We start from the raw sequence: 22,430 nt of genomic DNA, 5'->3' as shown, positions 1-22,430 counted from the left end.
ATCTCTTTGGCCCCATCCACCTCGGATTTGAGGCTTGGGCTTTGCCAGGAGGTGAAAAAACACCAGAGGGATGAGGAGTGCAGCAAACACTGGAGGTCTGTGACCCCTTCCCCAAACAAAAATATCAACTGCAGGAGAAGAGCAGGGCTCTGGTTTCGCCCTGCAAGAGGCCAAAGTGCTGCTCCTTCTGTTCCAGGAAGGGAAAAAATGAGTGAGTGAAACAGCAGAGTTTCTTTGCGAGGTTTTGGAGCATTAACTCTGGTAAGACAAGTGCTGGGATGGAGACTCAGACAGCTGGCTGAGCTTCAGGAGAAGTGGGAATCACTCAGCTTCCCTTAAAGCACTCAGTGACACAACATAATGGTGATATTCTTCAGTTAAATAAAACAATTTGGGGCTTTTTGTATAAAAATTCTGTTTCTTCGCACGTAAATCTGATTATCAGCTATTCCAGCAGGAAAAAAAGGAGCAATTAGATTTGGAAAAGTGTAGCCAGCAGTGAATGTGCACACAGAGTGATCCTGGAGTGTAAACAAAGCTGGTTTAAACCATTCTGCTTTATTCTTTTTCATTAGTTTGCAGAGATTATATTCAACTATTTGCTTTTTAATCACATTTGAAAACATTAATTTCCTATCAACAGTCCTGATTTCAAGTGCAAACACTGCTTAATTAGAACTCGTGGGGAAATGATTTTAGGCCCTGTGGAAAATGAGCCTGCTTTCATTTCAGAAAGAAAACCACTCTCAGCCCAAAGGTTATTCCATTTATTCCTGGGGAAAATCCAAATGCCAAAGATGAAAACCAAAAATGCAGGCACTGTTTGATGGGCATCAGGGTTCCCTCCAATTCTCCAGGACAAGGTAACTGGAGAGGTGAAAAGGATGTTCCATCCATACTGCATGGAATCACACCTTTCACAAATTCCAGAGCCTAGAAAAAGCAAATCCCCTGGGGAAATAAAATTTATTGATAGGAAACCAATTTTAAAGGGGGGGGAAAAAAATCTGCAGCCACAATAACAGGACAATAACCAGAACCTAAGGATCTGGAAGCTTTTTTTAAAAGTCAAGTGAGGATATAGAGTCTCTCTGCGTTCCTTCCTGTGCTTTCTTCTGGTTATGAAATAACAGAATATCCTGCACTGGAAGGGATCCCCAAGGACCATCCAATCCCACTCCTGGACAAACACCCCAACAATCCCACCCTGGGTACACCTGGAGTGGTGTCCAAGCTCTCCTGGAGCTCTGGCAGCCTCAGGGCTGTGCCCATTCCCTGGGGAGCCTGGGCAGTGCCCAGCACCCTCTGGGGGAAGAACCTTTCCCCAATTTCCAAATTAAATCTTCCATGGAAGGGAAAGAAGCTACTAAACTGTGAATTACTGAGTTTGGCCTCAGCAGAACCACGTAGGAGACACAGGCTCTAAAAAGCTGAACTTAATAGGACTGCAACAGGTAACCTCAGTTGGTGCAGAAGGTGGACACAGGGAGGAGCTGATTAAATCAGCCACATTTACTTAAGGAAGTCAGATGAGAAGTTATTTGGAATGAAGGGAAACAATACAAGAAGTAATGGGAGCTTTGAAGGAGACATATCCATAAAGCTCCCTCAGCAAACAGCCCCTCTGGCCATTGGAGACCCCATTAGTGCTCCTTAACCACCTCAATTACTGACTGCTGGGCTGCATTTCCTGGAAATTCCCAGAGCTGCCCAGCTGGCAGAGCCTGGCACTAACACAGCCACAAAATCCCAGGGTGTGTGAGGCTGAGGGAGCTCAGTGGGCACCCGGTGTCCCCTCCCTGCTCCAGCAGGGCCAGAGCTCCAAGCACCAGAGCAGTGTGGCACAAATGTGTTCACTCAGCACAACCAATGTCTTCCCTTGGCTTTCCTCCTCCAAGTTAGACAGGATCATAATGGAATGGAACAAAAGGGGTTGTGTTATTCAAACTCTCTGGAACTTAGAGAAGCAGAGGGTGTTTGACTCAGGTTTGTGTGGTACACAACACCCCAGGCTGATACATGGACGGAAGAGTGATCCTTCCCTGTTGGGATCTTCAGTTTGTCACAGTAACCCCAAGAAAAGTTAGAAAGTCTCTTTTCCCAGCCCGGCGCTCAAAGAAGGAGTCGAACTCTTCTGTTCTCATTCTCAAGGTTGTTAATTGTTTCTTATCTATAAAATTCTTTCTCCTGTCCTGAGGTCCACTCAGCAAGACTGTCCAGGCACTCTGCCTGCCCTGGGGCAGTGTTATGTCTTTATACTAAAAACTACGTGTACAATATTTACAATTACTTCCCAATACCTATCACCTATGTTAGACAGTGAGTTTCTACTCTAAACCAATCTAAAAGTGCCAACATCACCCAGAAGATGGAGGCCAAGAAGAAGAAGGAGAAAGGCTGGACACACACAGATCCCTCCATCTTGCCTCCTGAACCCCCAATTCTAGAAACCCCAAAATCTACTTTTCCACCCCATGATAACTTCACTATTATTCTATCTAAACTGTTGCGGCTTGCTGATCTTCATCTAAGGTCGGTAACTTGCTCCACGGGTCATAATCAAAACCACACAGGCATTTTGGGCTCTGTGCCAGGGTTTCTGAGACACCTGGCAGGGGTCTTGGCTGCTCAGGACAGCCAGAGGGACGTCCTGGGTTCTGACACTTGCCCCCAAATTCCTGATTTTCCTTAGGTAGTCCCAGCTGTCCTCAGCACTGGCCATTACTTTGTGCCTGGTCCTGTCATTTCTGGACTCTGGAGTTGTTTGAAGAGCACCAATGAAGGTGCACGGGCACTGACCTTTCTTTGAGTGCTCAGAAATCTGTATCTCTAAGGGTACAAAACAGCCAGGAAATTTTTCATCTTTTATTCATCTGACTAGCTCTTACTGCAAAGGAATTGAGAAATTGAAAATTAGAAACTTTGGACAGACCTGGGAAAGCAATTCAAATGCAAATACCAGCAGCTTAGTGCAAAGACAATGAAACTCAACACATGGACACCGAGTTACAACAAAAAATTCATTAGGAGAGGTGTCAGACCAGACAAAAAATGGAGTAACCTGGTTCAAATCACGATGGCAGAGATTTCAAAAGGCCTGCTTTACAAAATAACCAGGAACTAAATATTTAATGGAAAGCTTCACCAGACACCTGGTGTGAAGTGTAAGGCTGGGACCATGCCCTGGCACTCCTGGGGTTTATCCCAGTTACAAAATTGTCTCTGTGCCCCACACAGGGAATTTCTGTGCATCTTTCACTGGGAACATTTCACAGAATCACTGGGTTGGAAGAGCCCTCCAAGATCATCGAGTCCAACCCATCCCCAACACCTCAACTAAACCCTGGCACCCTGTGCCACATCCAGTCTGTTTTTAAACACATCCGGGGATGGTGACTCTACCACCTCCCCAGGCAGACCATTCCAGAACTTCATCATCCTTTTCTGAAAAAACTTCTTCCTAATATCCAACCTATATTTCCCTTGGCACAGATTAAGGCTGTGTCCTCTCATTCTGGAGAAAGAGCCCAACCCCACCTGAGCACAGCCACCGTTCAGGAGCTGTACAGAGTGATGAGGGCACCCCTGAGTCTCCTTTTCTCCAGGCTGAGCACCCCCAGCTCCCTCAGGGGTTCCTCACAGGGTTTGTGTTCCCAGCCCCTCTCCAGCCTCGTTGCCTCTGCTGGACGCGCTCCAGCGTCTCAACGTCCTTCTCAAGCTGAGGGGCCAGAGCTGGACACAGCACTGCAGGTGTGGCCTCACCAGGGCCAGGCACAGGGGCACAGTGACCTCCCTGCTCCTGCTGGCCACACCATTCCTGATCCAGTCCAGGAGCCCTTGGCCTTCCTGGCCACCAGGACACACTGCTGGCTCATGTTCAGCCGGCTGTCACCAGCACCCCCAGGTCCCTTTCTGCCTGGGCACTGCCCAGCCACACCTGGATTTCAGGCAGATAGCAAGGCTCTCATTTCTCTCCAAACAAGTGTGAATGGGTGAGACTTCCATCAGCACAAAGCCTCTGCAGTGCAGCTCTCCAGATGCTCAGCTCTCCCCACTCCAGGGTTATCAGTCCGTTCCCGAGTGTCCTTCGGGATGAAGATGCTATTTTGGCCTCCATCTCTCCACACTGCCTCATCCATCCTCGCAGAGCTTGATGAGATCATTGTCTTGAGTGCTGTGAGGAGTGAAGCACACACCAATTTCCAGCCAGGACTGCTGGCCCTGCATGCTAAGGGCTGGCTGGCTCAGGGGATGGCAGCTAGCGTGCCCAAAAGCTGCTAGGAACAGCAGGAAGGAAGGAGAAATTGCTCCTTGGATGCCTTGGCCACAAAGTTTGGAAACTCTGAGGTTTCACAAGTACAGTGTGAAATATGATTTAACACTGGAGGTGTTATTCACAGCAGTGTGAGGATGATCCAAAACCCACACTTGTCCCTGGGTGCAGCAAAGGCACCTGGCACAAGTGTCCCAGCACGACTTTGGGTTCCATCCATGGGATAACTTGGGATAACTCAGAGGGAAGTTAAAATAGAAGTTGGCACAATCAGCAAGATCAGAGAGCTCCCTACTCTGCTCCTGTACAAAAGTGTGGATTTCATTCCTAGCAAAGCCAAGGTTTGCCAGCTGCCCAGCACTGCTGATGAACTTGGCACATCAACTCTGGTGACTTCTGACCATACTCAGGCTGTTTGCCCCAAATGCATTCCTGACACCCCTCCCTCCAAATTCCAGTCACTTTTTACCAACTTGGTACAGAATGACAGAATTAGGAGAAAATCCCAGACTGGTTTGGGCTGGAAGAGATTTCAAAGTCCATCCTGTCCCCAGCCCTGCCATGGCATCAACCATCTCAGGTTGCTCCAAGCCCTGTCCAGCCTGGCCTTGGACACTTCCAGGGACCCAGGGGCAGTGAGTTCTCCATGTCTGGGATGTGCAGCTGTGCTGCCCCAGCCCTTCCTCAGAGCCCAGAAACACCCAGCATGGCCTGGAGATGCCATCAAGCCCTTCAGACAGGACACACATCCAAAGTTCTGCGGGAAATGCCAGCTCCTCCCTTTTTGAGGGATGCTGAGAAGGAAACTCCAGCTCCTCCCTTTTTAAGGGATGCTGGGAAGCTGTTTGGCAGGACTGCTGACCTTCTTGCCTCATGTCCACATCACTAGACAAATATTTCTCCAAATGATGCTTCCAAAGTCGTGGGTATTTAAGAGCAATAAAGAAAAAAGGGGATAAGGATCTCAGGGATAAGGATCTCACTGTACAAACATGATCTCAGCTTCATCTGCCCTCCTCAAGGACCTCCAGCCAGAGTGATCTCCACAAGGATGAGATGTTTGGCATCTCTCCTCCCCAGACCTGCAGGCAGCTCAGCAGCCTCCCTGCTGGCAGCAAAATCCACTCAGTTTCAGTTAATACAGAATAGAGGAGCCCGTGGCTTCTGAGAAGCTGAAAATGAGCATCTTCCAGAAAAACAAACCCGTAATAAACAGCCCAGTAATGCCTGACTGCTTTATCTCCATCACACACAAGCAAAGCACAGATTTTCTGCTAGATCATACACACAAATCCATTTAAAAACAACAGCTCATAAACACTCTTGCCACAAGTTTTGGGGGGTTGGTTTTGTTCAGAGCGTTTTTTGTTGAAAGGACACAAACCCAGCAATCCTGAACATCTGAAAGGCTGCAAAATCAGAACTGAATCAGCTATTAAACACCTCTACAAATTACCCTGATGTCGGGAAAACGAGCCATGTCCATGTTAGCCAGAAACATTGGAGGCTCTGGGATGAATCACAGCAGTGACGTGGCTGCCATGCTTGAAAGGACACAGTCATGACTTGGGGACGTCACCAGACGGCCCAAAACAATCACCCACCAAGACATATTTTTTCCTAGGTGCTCTCCAGAGCTTTTTCAGGTGCAGGGCTGGTGTGTGCTGTGATTTATTTTGGGCTGGGAAAGCAGCAGTCTCACCTTACTGGATACTTTATCGACCCATTAAGTAGCAAATTCCTCTTAAATCTTGCTTTTTCTTTGAAGTACTTTCCAAAAAAGTAAACAAAGGCACTTAAAAGGTCACAGACAGGTTTTATTTCCTACACATGAAAGATGGAGGCATTTTTAAGCCTGCCAATATTTTCAAAGCCTGTATCACCTCCAAATAGCTGGGAGAAGAGAAAATATCTTTCTGCACCTGTATTTTCTGCCCCTAAATGAAAGGGTTGTTTTGTGACCCACTGAAAATTATGAAACAGATCAAAAATGACAGAAAATATTTTCAGGCTGAGGGGAAAGGGACTCCTGTGGGCAAATGCAATTCATCTGAGGAGAGGGGATGGCAGACTGGATCTGAAATAAATGAGGTGCTGAGCGATCTCCCTGAGCTTGGAGCAGCAATCATGTGAAATACTGGTGTATCCAAAAAGGGAGGCAGATGTTGGCATCTGTTTGTGTGCTGTGGAAAAACCAGAAGCTGCATCTCCTCAGGAGTTACACCCCAGGTGAGACCCAGCAGGTGCAGAGCCATGAGGGAATGGGTTGGGAAGGAAAGGTAAAGGAGAAAAGCATGACACTGCCAGAGGGGTATTCGAGCAACCAAATGTCCTACAAACATCACCTGGCCCACCCTCCCTCACACAGAAATGGAAGCCAAGATAATGGCAGAAAATTTAATTTCTGCAGAAAGAAAATGGGATTTCTTTCCAAGCAAATCAGACTTGGAAGTACAACAAAACCTTTAGCCACTGGTCCCTTCCGCAGGGTTTGGTCAGTAAAGCACACCAAAACAAAGAGGATGGTTTTTCCCTGGATTACTGATGATTATGGAATTGCTCAATATGGATTCATTTAGGAATATTCAACAAAGGGAGCTGCTGCCTAATTGTTGGTGTGCTGGGAACAGCTGCTTTGAATACTGATCACCTGAGCAGATTAATTCATAATTAATGTCTGCACAGAACCTGAGGGCTTCTAAAAATGTCTCTTCTCAGCCAGGACAATTGGGGTTTGTTTTGCTCCTCTGGAAGTGAAACCCAGCTCTTTAGGAATGTGTTGCGCTTTTCCAGGCTGAGAGCGTTGGGGAGACCCACAAAAAAATAGAATCCCTCAGATTTTGTCACTTGGCTGAATCCAGTGGGACTCTGCCTTGGAGACTCAGCCCCAACCTGCTTGTCAAGGTGATATTGGCTTGTTCACAGCCCTGAGTGCTCCCCTTTCACCCTGCTCAGGGTTTGCTCCATGGGTTGGGCAGGTTTACAGCTCATCCCAGGGCTGGGTGTCCACAGGGAGCACAGACTCCATCCCCATGCTTCCTCTCACAGGCAATTTCTCCTCCTCCGAGCCCTGCCTTCGTTTCTGCCCCAAGCAGGTAAAATGACTTTATTAGCACGGCCACTCTGCCATTCCATTGCAGCAGTCAATAAATCCCTTTCTGTCTGTGCTGCTGTTCCTCAATGGCTTTATCTCTTTGCTGATCGTTTTTCCCCCTTCACTGAGACACAAATCGCACAAGCTGTTGCTCCATTCCCCAGGTTCCCACAGTGCAGGAATCGATATCTTTTGAAAGACAAACCTAAACTGCCTTTTCCTGAGGCCAGCATTCCCTTCCCCTCCCCTCCCTAGGAGCTTTGGCTGTGAAACAAAGCCATTTTTGAGGTTATTAACCTGCACAGGGGAGCTGAGGGGAGAATTCCACACATCCTCCAAAACAGATTCCTCTGGATTGCACAGCAGCCCAAGGAGCTGTTCCCTGGCACGAATAATAGGCCAAACACACCAGTGGCTGTTTTCAGCCCACGTTTTAGGTTGTGGAATTGCTTCTTGCTGAGGTTATTCTTGAAATTAGGAGACTTTCAGACTGCCTGGGAATGCAAATTCTTAGGGCAGCTTAGCAACAACAGCTCAGGGGGTGACTTGTAACAATGACAGAAGGATGAAAATTGGAAGGATTGGGAAGAAAAAAGACTCCTGCAAGACCATTGTTAAAGCTTGTCAACAACACAATCTGGCTGCTCCTCCCCTGTAAGAATTAGGTCTAACTTTGGTAAAGACCACAAAAAACCCCTCATTTTGTCAGCTAAAATTATTTCATTTCCACACAGAGTACTTGAGTTATTGTATGGGGAAAGTGCTTAACAAAGCAGCCCCTGATCACATGAAGAAATTTGGGATGTATCTTGAGATCAAGACAAACCACAAAAGAAGGACTGGGTGGCAAACTGTGATCAGGAAGGCTGCAGGGGAAAAATACACCTCTTTTCAAAGACACAGAGAGATCATTAGCCAAAGAGAAGAAAATGCCCAGTGATGGTTGGGCTGGAGGTGCTTCCACCTAGGCTTGCTCCAGAACAGCAGCCTGGCACATTTGGATTTTCAAAGCCTTGATAATGACTCCATTACCAATATTTCAATAATTAACCAATAAATAATCAATATTTTTAACTGGCAGAGTCCCTCCAGGTGATGTCCCACAGCAAAGACAAGCTGCAAGCAGTTCTTATGCTTCAAGAAGTGGCCCTTAGCTCTGGAAAGCACAAAGTTTTAATCTCAAATCCTAAATAATGCACTGAAGGGGGAAAGTTCTGTTCAAGAAGAACACAGTGAACCATTTCTGTCCAGGAGTGTAACAGAAGCACAGTGTTTATATTCACATTTACCAGGAAGAGCTCCTGTGTCCCAGTTGTTCCTTTTGGATTTTTATGCTGCCATTAGTCAGCCACGGGGGTGTGAGGCCTGAGGGGTGCAAGTGTTCTCAACACTCCATCAGCAACTCTCCAGATTCCTGTGACTGGGACTTTTAGCCAATGTGAGCTGGAGGAAAAATCACTCAGCTTCCCTGCTGGATGACTTGAGGCTCTCCCAGCCAGATGTTCTACCTGAACATCCCTTCCCACCACAGAACCAGCAAGGAAAAAGCTAAGGCACTTTGCTTTGATCACCTCCATTAACAAAACAATCATTAAATCATTTGATTTCTTCACCAGATAATAAATTCAGGTGCTGTTTTCTCCCAGCACAGACCAGTTTTCAGGGATGAATCTTGACACCATGGAAGTGTGGCAAACTGTGATCAGGAAGGCTGCAGGGGGAAAATGCAGCCTTTTTTTTTCAAATACACAGAGAGATCATTTAGCCAAAGAGAAGAAAGTGCCCTGAGCTGTGGTGTCCATTCCTCCAGACACCATCAAGGCATCCCAGCAAACCTTTGTGCCCAGCTCGCCCCTGGGAACAGGGAAGGTGCAATTGAAGCACTCAGGGAATTGGATTGAACCACTGGAGCTGTGACACGAGGCAGCAGTGCCTGATTTTGGAAAAACTCACTCATTTAACAAACCCCATTCTCTTTTTTCTGCCTGATTTTGGTGTCCTGAAGAACTTGAGCCCCACAGGGAGAAGCAGGGTGTGCTCTCAGTCCCAGTGTGAGGGGATGAGGTCAGAATTCCAAGCAGGCTGCAGCAGCAGCAGCAGCAATATTCCAGCACATTAGCAATCATCTGCCATGGGGAAAGCTAATTTTTGCCTCATTAGAGCCTGATAGGAATCTGTGATGTTGAGCAGTTCCGTTTGCAGCTGCTCCCAACCTGTTCTGGCCAGGTTTTTGTGGTAATCACTAGGCTGAACCAGAGCAGGGATGTTGGGAAAGAATTTCTTTCTAAAGAAACATGGTAGCTGTTAATGCACACCAAAATTCATGAATCCTTCTGGTTCTTTAAGGGGTACCTTTTCCACGCTTCAAATTTTCCCAGGGATCAGGAAGGACATCCAGGGATGAGTGAGCACAAGGTCTCACAGGCCACCAGGGATATATATTCCAAATATCCTGCACGTAGCAAAGCTGACAGAACAAATGCCATGGAAGGAAATAGCTAAGTCAAATTAACAAAATTACACATTCCCTTAGGAAGGGAGTCATACTTGAAATGTAAAACTGTCTACATTTCCTAAGGAATTGTTTATGTCAAATGTGCATCCTGTCTTCCACCACTGGAAAAAAAACCAAAAAACCAAAAAAAAGAACCCAAAAAACCCCACCAAAAACAAAAACAAACAAACAAAAAAACACACCAAAAAAAAAAAAAAAGAAAAGAAAAGAAAAGCTTTTCTTTTTGCTCTTAGGACCTGTTTGGGTTTGCTGGCGACTCCTAATTCCCAAGGTTTAAAGCCTTGTCCAGACTGGCCTTGGACACTTCCAGCGATTGGGAACCCACAACTTCTCTGGCAACCCATGCCAGGATCTCCCCATTATTGGGAATAACATCCTGAATAAACACAGGACAACCCAAATCAGGCTGACAGGACTCAGAGAAAGCCTAAAACTGATGCTCAGCACTCCCACAGCACTGTCACGACATTAACTTGTTTATTCTGAGCTTTTAAAAACCCTGATTCTTTCCACTCCTTATGGAGCTCTTAAAATCACTAATTTGTAATATTGGAGTGAATACTCCCTGATTTCTATTCTGGCATCAGAGCCATTCCTGATGCAGATATCCCACAGTCTGACAGCTGATCTGCATAATGTGGTGAATGTACTTATAACTCATCTCCAGACAGGGAAATAAATCTCCAGCACCTCTTTTTGCTCTGTGCTGCAGCACAATGCACAGATCTGGAAACGCCTCCTGAGTGCCAATTCTGACTCGTAGGGTTCAGAAAATTAAACCTGTATTAGGAAACAGATCATTTTCATCACCTACTCAGGGGGAACAAAAGCTCAGAGAGAGTTTTTAACCCTTAACCTGTGCAGACATCAGTAACCCTAAGGAATGGGATTTATCCATTCCATGGGGCCCAGCACAGGAGGGACCTGGAGAGAGCCCAGGGGAGGCACCAGCACGGGCAGAGGGATGGAGCAGCTCTGCTGGGAGGAAAGGCTGGCACAGCTGGGGGTGCTCACCTGGACAGGAGAAGCTCTGGGGTGACCAAACTGTGGCCTTGGAGTGACTGAAGGAGCTACAGGAAAGAGAGGGAGAGGCTTGGGATGAATGATGGAGGGACAGGACACCGGGAATGGGTTCCCAGTGCCAGAGGGCAGGGCTGGATGGGATATTGGGCATTAGGAATTGTTCCCTGGCAGGGTGGGCAGGCCCTGGCACAGGGTGCCCAGAGCAGCTGTGGCTGCCCCTGGATCCCTGGCAGTGCCCAAGGCCAGGCTGGACAGGGCTTGGAGCAGCCTGGGACAATGGATGGTGTCCCTTTGAGGTCCCTCCCCACACTCCTTCCTGCTTTGGCCCCATCAGCACTGATCAGTCCTCAGTGGAAGTCCCAAAATCCACATCCCATCCCACACTCCATTGCCTCCCATCAGCTTTCATTTACTGAGAAATTTTATGTTCTGCTTTGGCCCCAGCTCTCAGTCTCTTTTTCAGCCTGCCTTGTTTGAGGCCAGAGCACGAAGGAAAGGTTTCACTTACTGCTCATCTTCCTCTGCTAAATAACAACATTAAACAGAGCATGGAGACGGCAGCTCGGTGACAGATGGGGCTGTGCTGCTTTGTGTCACCCAAGGACCTGGCTTGGAATGCTAACACATGGAAATCATCCAGCTGCAGAACTGGGAAGCAAATCTGGGGAGCAGGAAGAGGGATAAAGAGCTCCAGGCCTGATTTTTTTTTCCTCAGCTAAATCAGAGGCTTCCCTGGAAGTGTTCAAGGGCAGGTTGGAGCAGCCTGGGACAGTGGAAGGTGTCCCTGCCCATGGCGGGGAATAAAATGTTCTTTAAGGTCAAACCCAGCCCAAACCATCTAGGATTTATTTTGCCAAAGTAAGACAGAAAACTGAGATTAATATTAATATTTAAAAGGCAAAGCAGCACAAGAAGCTGTTGGGACTTCTCAGCACTCCCCAACTCCTTGATCTTCCCATCTACCACCCAAAGCTCCTGAGGAAACCCAAATGCTTTTTGTTCCAGTCCACAGAGCACAAGAGCAGGATATAAATGATCCTCCCAGCAGCAATGATGAGCAAAGTAAGTTCTGAAGTGTTAAATATGTTCTGAAGTGTTAAATGTGTTCAGCAGTGTTAAATATGTTCAGCCAAGTGGGGTCTGTGAAAAAGGCCTGGTTTTTCCAAGAAGGAAAGCAATGTCCTGGAGAGAGCTGACAAATGATAATAAGCAGAGGCTGCTGGTGTAAAGCAGAAAATAAACTTCCTTTCTTTTCATTCATCATGCAGCAGGTCCACTTGTTCCCTCCAGATGAACATTCCCAAGGACATCTCCTTCTCTTATCTTGTACCAACCAGGAACAAAAACATTCCTTGCTTTAAAAAAATAAAGATCTTCCATGGGTTTTTTCAGTCCAAATTTGAACAGAGGAGCACAGTGCTAAATGGAGATCTCTGGAGCTGGTTCTCATTTCAGGCCACGTTGACCAGTTGGCCCTAAAAAAACTCAATCCTGGCACCTGACACTTGGGGATTTTCCTCAGCCGCTGGGGAATTTTTACCCCATGGGTTACTACAAACCTCCAGGGATCACTGGAAAACTTAAATTGCAGCAGTGATATCAGTTTTCCATCTTACTTCTGCCAAATAAATCCTAAACTTTGGGTTGGGAGGAACTCCGAAGCTCACCTCACTCCACCCCCTGCCATGGCTTACAGGTTTAGGGGCACAAATGGTTCCATGATCCTTAGGAACATTTTTGCAGGGACCCCTGCAGTAAATTCCCAAGTTATTCACCATTTTCAGAGGACACAATCCTGTGCCAGGTGCTCTGGGATGACCCTGTTGGAGCAGGGATGTGGCACCAGATGTCCCTTCCACCCTGACTTGTCCCATGACCTTAAAGGCTTTGCCATGGCAGTTCCTCACTCCCCACTGCACATCTTTAATCCACATTACAACTGGACTTCTCTTTTTTAAGGAGAATAACTGTCACAGGAGAACAGGCCAAAAGAACACAATGTTTTGGGCTGAAAACTCTGGGGAAAAAAAAAAAAACAACCCTCATTTCAGTCTGATTTCACATAGTTATAAACAAAAGCTCCTGGACCTCTCCATCCCCCCAACAATGTAATGAGAAGAAAGAGCTGGGAGCAGAAAAAGCAACAAAAAATACAATTAACTTCAGGAAGCCTGTGAAGTTATATATCTCTACCAGTAAAAATAAAAAAAAAAAAAGCCTCACAATCCAGGCAGAAAATAACTTCAAGTTACCTCCTAGTCCAAGATAACAGTTTACAGAGTTTCAGCAGTGATAAAGAGTCCCTTGTGGAGCTCCTCTGGAAGGATGGGGCTGCAGAACCACCCCAGGATTATTGCTTTTCCAGATCTGCAGCATCTCAAATCCTGCCTGCTGCTGCTGCTATTTAGAATATGAGAAAGCTCACCCACTGTTATTTCATGTTCTGGTAGCTCCACAAAATAGCTTTTGCAGTCAGAACCGAGAGGCTATGAAAATATTTAGCACAAGGATGGCAAACATCTTATTTTTATTAGTTTTTTCCATCTTAAATGCAACGTGTTCTGATTGCATTTAATTATCATCTGTGCCTGGATGTGCGAGGAGCAGCAGCTGCTGGGATACACTGTAATTTCCATTATTTTAGATAAATACAGTGCAAACATTGATCTGACATTTTGATTTGTTTCCTGAGAGCACAATTCTCATTTTTCCCCCAAACCCATCTGCCAGGGCTGAAAAGAAGTTGCAGATCAGGACCCCTGCACATCAAAGCACAGGGAAAAAAATCAGAAAACTTTGCCAAATGATGCAATGCAAACATCTCCCCACATCATCCCTCCCAGTTTTATCCTTTTGTTTGGATTTATTCTCAGACCTGTCCCTGTCAAATTTCTGGGGCTGCACAAAGTCTTGGCCAAAAATCCAAAGTAGAGAAATCTATGGGAGGTTTTTCCCACCAAAAAAAGGAGGAGAAAATGCAGGAAATTTTCTCAGGAGCTTTCCCTGGGGTGAAGAGATGTTCAACCAAGGTGAACATCTCTCCTTAAACTTTTATGGAGAGATTTAAGGAACATGGAAAAGCTCTCTGGGACCAAGAGGAATGGTTTCCCTCATTTAACCCATTCCTGCCTGGAATAGCAGTGATGAACTCACTACTCAGCAGCTCCTTGGGATGAGCTCCTCCAGGAAACCCTGCAGGATTCCAGAAGAAGCAGGAGCTGATCCTGATGGGATCCCTTCCAGCTCAGGCTGTTCTGTGTTTGTACAATTCTGACCCAGCCTCCCTCTCCTTCCCCTTCCCAAAATTGGTGATTTTGAGCTCTCTCCCCACAACCAAGAGCAGGAACAAAGGGCACACAGCTCCCATAGTCTGATTATTTTTGTAGATGAGTTTTCCAAGCAAACAAGGAATCTAAAGCCAGTACAGCCCACACAAAGGGAGCCTTCCTTTTACTGGTCCTTTAATGATAGCTTGGATTCCAACACTGGAATTTTTCTATCTGCACACACAGCCTGAGTTACAGAGACCTGGAGTGGAAGGGGCACAGCCAAAGGTCAGAATCCAGGCTCTCCCATGTCCACTGCTGGGCTGAAAAGTCCTTTTATTTCACATTTCACATGTGGGAGCTGCAACAAAAGGAAGTCATGGAACAGCAGAGAGGACAAGAAAGACATTTGTGCCTCCCTTTCCAGCTGCTATTATTAATAAAATGAATGAGGCTTTATCTCCCCAATTTCTTTGGTAAATAAAACCCCCTCCACCACAAAGCAGCCTTCAAATAACTGCTGAGCAGTACAAAAATAAATGGCACATCAGCTATGAGCTTATGTGAGGGAAAAACTCATTATAATTACATTGATCATCCAGTGGGAACTATTTTGGAAGAGGTTACACCTATCCCCTGTTTTCCCTGGAGAGGGATAGATGGATATCTGGCTGCCTGGGGATGAAGCAGGTTGTAGGAAAGCATTTACAGAATGATTTTTATCTGTTTGATAAACTCCGAGTTCTCCTCCCCAGCGATGAATTCTTTCAGCTTTTTCCAAGGCTGCCCCAGTTTTGGGTCAGTACCACACTGCAGAAAGACTCAGGTAATGATTAGAGGAATGGCAAGAGGAGTAAATCACTGTGAATAGGAGCAGGTCCCAAAGAAAGCCAGGCATTCACTGGAGAAATGAAAGGAATTCTCAGGTCAGCTCGACACTCGAACTTTTACAGCCCTGCAGAAGAACCAGCCAGCAGGCCCCTCTCATCCAATTCCAGCAGGAATTTGTGCTGGCAGCAGGGCTGGGCTGAGCGCAGAGACACCAGACTTCACTCTTTGGGGGATTTATATCTTTGTAAATCATCAAATACCTGTATAAATCATTGAATACCCTCCAGTCCCTCCTCTCCTCTGCCAGTCCAGTGCTTCACAAATTTGGGAAATCTGAAATCATCAGTCCCAGCTTGGATCCCATTTTCTTCTCCTCCCTACCAAATACTGTCTTAGTTAACCAAAGATTTGGTTTTCCTTGCTGAAAAGGGATGACTTCACCATTATTTCTGATTGCATTTTAAGTGCTAAGGTTTAGTTGTGCAGCTTTAAAAATAACTGCTCTATCCAGAAGATCAAACCACATCTGTCACAAGCCCAATCATCCTTTCATATCCCATTTCATCTCATGAACATTTCATGAAATAAGTACAAGAAATGTTTAATTCCCCATCACTAATATGGGTAAATAATACTCTTGGAAGAGTTAATTATTAAGACACCGTAAAATTAAAATAATGAGCAGATAACAATGGAAGATTTGCATTCCATTGCCCTGGGTATGGCAGGACAACCCAATTTCTCCAAGAGACAGGAAACCCATGAAGCCTGCAGAGGAAAAAACCCCTGATCTGACTCCTGGCCAACCCTGCAATACCAGGATGAAGGAAACTAAAATGAACAGTACAAAAGCAGATGAAAGCATCAAACCGGAGAGCAAAGAAGAAGCTGCTGCCACAGGACATTTTCCCAAACCTCTTGGGAAGTCCTTGGAAAGGCAGGTTTCTTGGAAAACAGTGATTTGTTGGCAGGCTGTGCAGAAATTCCCACATTGCCATAATTTCTAATTCATTCCTTGCCACACTGAGTGTCTGAGGTTGGAAATGGGGGTGTGGATTCTATTTCCATCTATCAGAGGTGGGGCAGTTATCTGCTGTTAACTGGGCAGGTTCCTTTATCTCTTCCACAACCAATCCTCCCTCCAGGAGATCTCTTCTGTTCATGGGCCATTAATTATTAATTATCTCCTGTCCATGGCCAGTGAGTGTCCCTGCATGGCTGATCCAATCCCAGCATCCCATGGGGAGATGCTCCGCCCAGGGGAGGAGCCAAGCATTCCTACCTGGATCCAATCTGAGCTTTGGGACCCCACAGCAGCCTTTGCCCCCTGCATTCCCAGAGGAGCAGCTTTCTGCTGCCCTGCATGGCCAGAGGGAGCCCAGGCCCATCTGCAGCAGCCCTGGAGCTGCAGAGGAAAACTCCCCCCTTGTGCAGGATCCCTGCTGCAGCAGAGCCACAGCTGGCACTGCAGGAGGGCTGAGCCCCCATGGGATGGGGCTGGGACATCGCCCTGACACACAGGGGGCAGGGCATGGTCTGACTCTGGCAGTGGTTTGGTTTTGGGTTATTTTTTTTGTACTCTTGTATTTTTAATTGTCCTATTAAAGAACTGTTATTCCTATTCCCATATCTTTGCCTGAGAGCCCCTTAATTTCAAAATTATAAAAATTGGGAGGGAGGAGGTTTACATTTTCCATTTCAGGAGAGGCTCCCGCCTTCCTCAGCAGACACCTGTCTTTCAAACCCTGGACACCAAGGCTCCCAAATCTCCAAAGCCAGCACCTCTGCAGTGAGATGCTGCCTTGGACATTTGCTTGGGACAGCAGATCCAGACCCCTGCAGAGGAGGTTCAGAGGCTCAGGTAGGGCCCAAAACAGCTGCTCTGAGAGGCAGAACAAGTCCTGGAAGCAGAACAGCCTCAATTGTGTTGGAAAAGCCCTGACTGCAATGGATGCTGCTGCTATCACCTTCCACAGAGCCCCTGGGAGATGCAGAGAGGTAGGAATTAGCAATGTTATCAGGAATATACTTGGGAAAAGCACTGAAAGCTGCCTGGCCCTAGACTAGAAAGGCAGGAATTTCCCAGAGGAAGCCTAGTAAGGACAGTATTTGGGCATGCAGGACAAACCATACTGTGAAAAATCCCACCTGCAGGGGCTCAGCTCTGTCTCTCCAGGTGTGATCCCAGAGCATGACAGTGATCCTGAACAACCCAGCACACACACAAACCTGTGCCAGGGCCTGCCCACCCTGCCAGGGAACAATTCCTAATTCCCAATATCCCATACAGTCCTGCCCTCTGTCACTCTGAAGCCATTCCCTGTGTCCTTTGTCCCTCCATCCCTTGTCTCAAATCCCTCTTCAGCTCTTCTGAGCCTCTTTAGGCTCTGGAAAGGGCTCTGAGCTCTCTCTGGAGCCTTCTTCTTTCCAGGATGAACAATCCCAGCTCTCCCAGCAGAGCTGCTCCATCCCTCACATCATTTATGCTCCTTAAATCCAAAACAGGTCCCTGTTCTCCACAATTTGCTCATTTTTAAGTACCAGTCCCACCAAGCCCTTTCCCTGAGAGGAGGAGGATCTGACTCTCGAGACCCTCCAAGGGAATTAGTCCTGTCCAATCAGATCCATAAAAAAAAGAGGAAAGAAGGGTCACAGGGAGGTGACACAAAGGTGTGACAAAGGGATGACTGCACAGAGTACCCAGAGCCTGCAGTGACCCTGGGGGAAAAGCAGGGAACTGCCCAGGTGGGAAAAGGGAGAGGTGGGGAGTGAGAAATGTCAATGCCAACACACTGAGCAGGAATTCTTGGGGCTGCTTTGCTTTGGATTCAACAGGAAAAACCCCAGAGCCTCCCAGAGGAGCATTTCACCCCATGGAAGGACTCCCATTTATCTCTGTACTTCAAACAGCCACACAGATTTTGTTTGTGTTCCCTTATCAACGCCCAGCTCCATGTCCCAGCAGATCCCACAGTTTCTAGGAACACACTGCTTCCCAAGACTTCCAGAAACCCACATTCCCATGGGAAATCTCAGTCAGATCCTTCCTCTGGGGGAGCTACCAAGAAGGAAGCAAGAGACAAAGTCACCTTTAAAAATAAAAGGCAAATCCACAAAACTGAAGATAAAAATAAAAGGAAATGTAAGAGGAGAGGGAATGTTACTAAAGCAGGGCTGGTTCTCAAAAAGCTGCTTCTTCCCTCTCCATGCCTGTGGAAGCAGGAGCACACAGGGGATTTTTCTTCCCTCAGGTTCTCCAGGTGCGTGCAGAGCTGCAGCCTCAGAATTCATGTGCAGCATCCACTGACAATACAAAACCATGAGCCACAAAAGAGATAATCCAAGGAATTCCCCTTTCCCCTGTGTCACAGAATTATTTCTTCTATGCTTCATGGGAATGACACCAACCCTAAAGGGAGGGGACTCTTCACACCTGTGACTAAAGTTCCTAAAAAACCTAAAAAAAAATTATTCTATTCCAAATTTTATTCTAAAAAAATCTGTTTATTCACAGGAGAGCCTCAAACCTGGACTTTGCCACCTGATTTCTGCACAGGATCTTCCTGCCCTTATACAACCTGACAGCCTACAAAACCATGAGCCACAAAAGAGTTAATCCAAGGAATTTCCCTTTCCCCTCTGTCACTAAATTATTTCTTCCAATTATTCTTCATGGGAATGGCACCAACCCTAAAGGGAGGACTCTTTACACCTATGACTAAAATTTCTTAAAAAAACTAAAAAAATTCTATTCTATTCTAAATTTTATTCCAACAAAAAAATCTGTTTATTCACAGGAGAGCCTGAAACCTGGACTTTGCCACCTGATTTCTGCACAGGATCCTCCTGCCCTAATCCATCCTGACAGGCTGCAGCTGGGTGGCTCAGCCAGAGGAAACATTTGGGGTCGGAGGTGAGATTTCACATTCATCCTCATCAGTGCGAGGCAGCACCCACGCACAGCCCCAGCCCTGTCAGCACAGCCCAGTTCTGAGGTGCAGCTCTCTGAAAACACCTCCCCAGCCTGTGCTTTCCTTAAGTTCCTTCAGCAAAATGTTAGGAATGCTGCAAAGTCAGCAAATGCTGCAATCCTGCAAAAATATCACTTGGAAAATGCACAGAATTCACACAATCAGTGTGAGAGAACTTGAAGATCATCGAGTCCAACCCAGCCCCAACACCTCAATTTAACCACCAAGTGCCACATCCAGTCTCTTTTTAAACACATCCAGGGAAATATTTAGGGTATTTTCCCTTAAGGAAAAAAAAAAATCAAGGTAGCAGACTCATTTATGGTCAATTTACAATAACTTTTTTTCATTCTAAAAACCCTCAATTTGAAGACAAATAATCTGTTGAACCCCTCTCAGAGCAGCAAACTTTCTCCCAGGAAAGGGAATCTATCCAATAAATAAACTTATTTTCATCTCACAATTGTTTTTTCTGCAGAGCTGAGAGTTTCAATGTGGATAGTTTAAGGCAGAGCATCACTGATGCCCCTTTTTTCATTCCCAGTCTCACAGCCTGGGGGAATGTTCCTGCTGGAGGTGGGCACAGCAGGGATATTTAATGCTGCCAGCAATTCCAGCCCCTGATGGGGACTTGTCACATCACAAATACATTCATTCCCACCTTCAAAGCACAGCTGTAAGGGAAATTTTTTGGTGTTGCACAAGGTTTAGGGCATCTCTTGACCCATTTCAGTTAATAAGGAAAAGGTGAGGGGGTTTCTTGCTACTTTTTGAACAAAAGGGAATCAAGGGGTGTTCTCAGAGGGCTGAAGGAACAGCACTGGGAGGGTGAAACTAGAGAAATAAAATGTTTTAAAGATTAGGATGTGGTGGGGCCAGCACCTGAAAGCCTGAACCAGGAGCCCTCCTACCCCTAGAGGTGGGAATTTGGCCAGCAAGACACAGACTGTGGCTAAAGTCACTCCACAATACAAAAAAAAAAATTTGAAAATAAATTTTAAAAAGGCTTATTAGACTTATTAAAAGCAAAGAAGCTCTAAATTCAGGATTCTGCTTGCTGAGAAATTTCAGCTTCAGCTCCTGACTCAAAGCTCTGGTTTTTGTCACTACCAGCTCAAAGAACAGCCAGAGCCCAAGTAAGGAAGGGAAAAGGAATTAATGGAAGGAAGAGACAGAATTTATTTGATTTTTCAGAAAACACCTCTCAGTAATACTCAAAGATGGGTCTCTCCAGAAGAGTTTTGCAAAGAACAGTTTTTATTTGGGTTGATTGTGTTAATAATTGAGAGGACAGAGAATGATGAACCAAAATGAGCTCTCATAACCTATTTGATAATGTCCTCTCCCATTTCCATGACTTCATCACTCATTGCATTATGTCCAAACACAGACTATAAACTCTCCATAATTGGGTTTGCAAGGCATTATGCATATTTAGGGAGCTATCTAAATACTCTTAAATTAAGTTACAAAGCCAAGGGAAGAGCTAAGTCGTGCCCTCACACACACACAGGGCTGCCAGGAGAACATGGAAAACCTCAAGTGCCAAGAAAACACAAAATTTGGTTCTGGCACACATCTGTTGCACACTCATCACCACAAGGCTAAATAAAGACCATAAATATGATAAAATTTATCAGCAGTAAAGGGTGATCTGAGTAGTAAGAAGTATCAATACCCCAAACCATGCTGGAAACAGTTCTGCCCCTAAATCATCCCCAAAATCCTCTCCGGGAAATGGGAAGAGGCTGAGCAGGAGATAAATACACCCTGATTCCAACATGTCCTGTTCTTTGGGGTTTTTTTTCAAGGGACAGCACTGAACACAACATCCCAAAAGCAGCAGGGCAGCAAAAATCCCATGAGCAAACCTCTGGTGTGGGGGGAATTTGAGAAGTGAGCACAAAACTGCACAGGGCAAATCCTCCACATTTCCACTAGGAAGAAAATACCATTCAAGGATGATTTTAAAGCAGTTTTTTATCATCAACAAAACAGATTGTGCACCTCCAAGCAGTCTCTGTATTCAGAGGACTGAAACCTTCAAATCTTGCCATGCAAACCTCAAATCTTGCCATGCAAACCTTAAACCTGGGGATGGAAACATAATTCACAGAAAAAACATTTCAATGTGCAAAATTCAAAACTATGAAAATGCAGAGGAATTAAACCTGTGCCTTGAGAAAGGACTTAACCTTAAAAGGACAGAAGTTTCAAGTTGTTTTGGGAAAGCAGTGAGGAGTATTTGCAACTATACAGCATGAGGAATTTGGCAGGAAAGCTTGTTTAAAGGATGGCTTACTGCCTTGGAAAGATTTTTTGTTTAAAAGAACAATTGAAGATATTAAAATATAGATGAGCAAGTGAAAAGGCGTTATCTGGCCAAAATGTTTGAGTTCTGGTGAAGAGCAAGAAGAATTTGATAAGCTTTTATCTATTGTGGTACCAAATCACAGCAGCAAGGAAAACAGGGATATTTCCCTGAGAATTCAGGATCAGCCACTCTGGATGCACACGAGCTTTGATCCAGCTCAGTAACTCTGACAGCTCTGACATGCACTTCCTTAACAATAAAAAGCACAAATACACACAAAATATGCTCAGTTTGACACATGGAGAGCGAGACAACCTGGGAAGCAGCACCAAACACAAGGAGCTGGGATTTTGGAAAGGCAGAGCATTGGCAACAAGTGCTAGAAGATTTTTACAAAGCTGGATGAGAAACCCCAGCACATCCTGGGACCAAGCAGATGCCCAGGATGCACCAACATTATTTTCCATCCTCCCAAGGATGAAAATTAATCTCTCCTGTGGAGAGCCCAGTGTGCTGTACCAACGTTTCCACCTTCTCCCTGCTCCACAGCCACTTCCCATCTCCATTCTTTCTGCTAAAATCCTCATTTATCCATTAAAAAAATGGCTAAAAAAAAGGAATGTCCACATTTCCACCTGGGAGGAAGCTGTGACCCACTTCCCATCTCCATTCCTTCTGTTAAAATCCTTATTTATCCATGCAAATAATGGCTAAAAAAATGAATGCTCGTATTTCCACCTCGGAGGAGGTTTTGAGCACCTTTTCCCTATTTCACAGCCACTTCCCATCTCCATTCCTTCTACTAAAATCCTCATTTGTCCATGCAAGAAATGGCTAAAAAATCCTCATTTATGTATGCAAAAATAGCTAAAAAAAAAAATCCTCATTTATCCATGCTGTGCCCACATTTCCACCTGGGAGGAAACTGTGAGCACCTTCTCCCTGCTCCACAGCCACTTCCCATCTCCATTCCTTCTGTTAAAACCTTCATTTTTCCATGCAAAAAATGGCTAAAAAAAAGGAATGTCCACATTTCCACCTGGGAGGAAGCTGTGACCCACTTCCCATCTCCATTCCTTCTGTTAAAATCCTTATTTATCCATGCAAATAATGGCTAAAAAAATGAATGCTCGTATTTCCACC

At 45.8% G+C, this 22,430-nt stretch overlaps 1 protein-coding gene across 2 annotated transcripts in view; it reads right to left on the bottom strand.

Annotated features, from left to right (window-relative positions):
* Positions 1-22,430, bottom strand: part of PRKG1 (protein kinase cGMP-dependent 1) — a 353,715-nt gene that overhangs the window by 296,380 nt on the left and 34,905 nt on the right. The window lies entirely within an intron of this gene.

This window comes from Melozone crissalis, unplaced genomic scaffold (genome assembly GCF_028551555.1).
Source record: "Melozone crissalis strain CALT ecotype California unplaced genomic scaffold, PUWL_Pcris_2 ptg000062l_1, whole genome shotgun sequence".
In the NCBI taxonomy this organism is placed as follows: domain Eukaryota; kingdom Metazoa; phylum Chordata; class Aves; order Passeriformes; family Passerellidae; genus Melozone; species Melozone crissalis.
The sequence above is the reverse complement of the archived record's forward strand: the minus strand, read 5'-3'. Positions and strand labels throughout refer to the sequence as shown.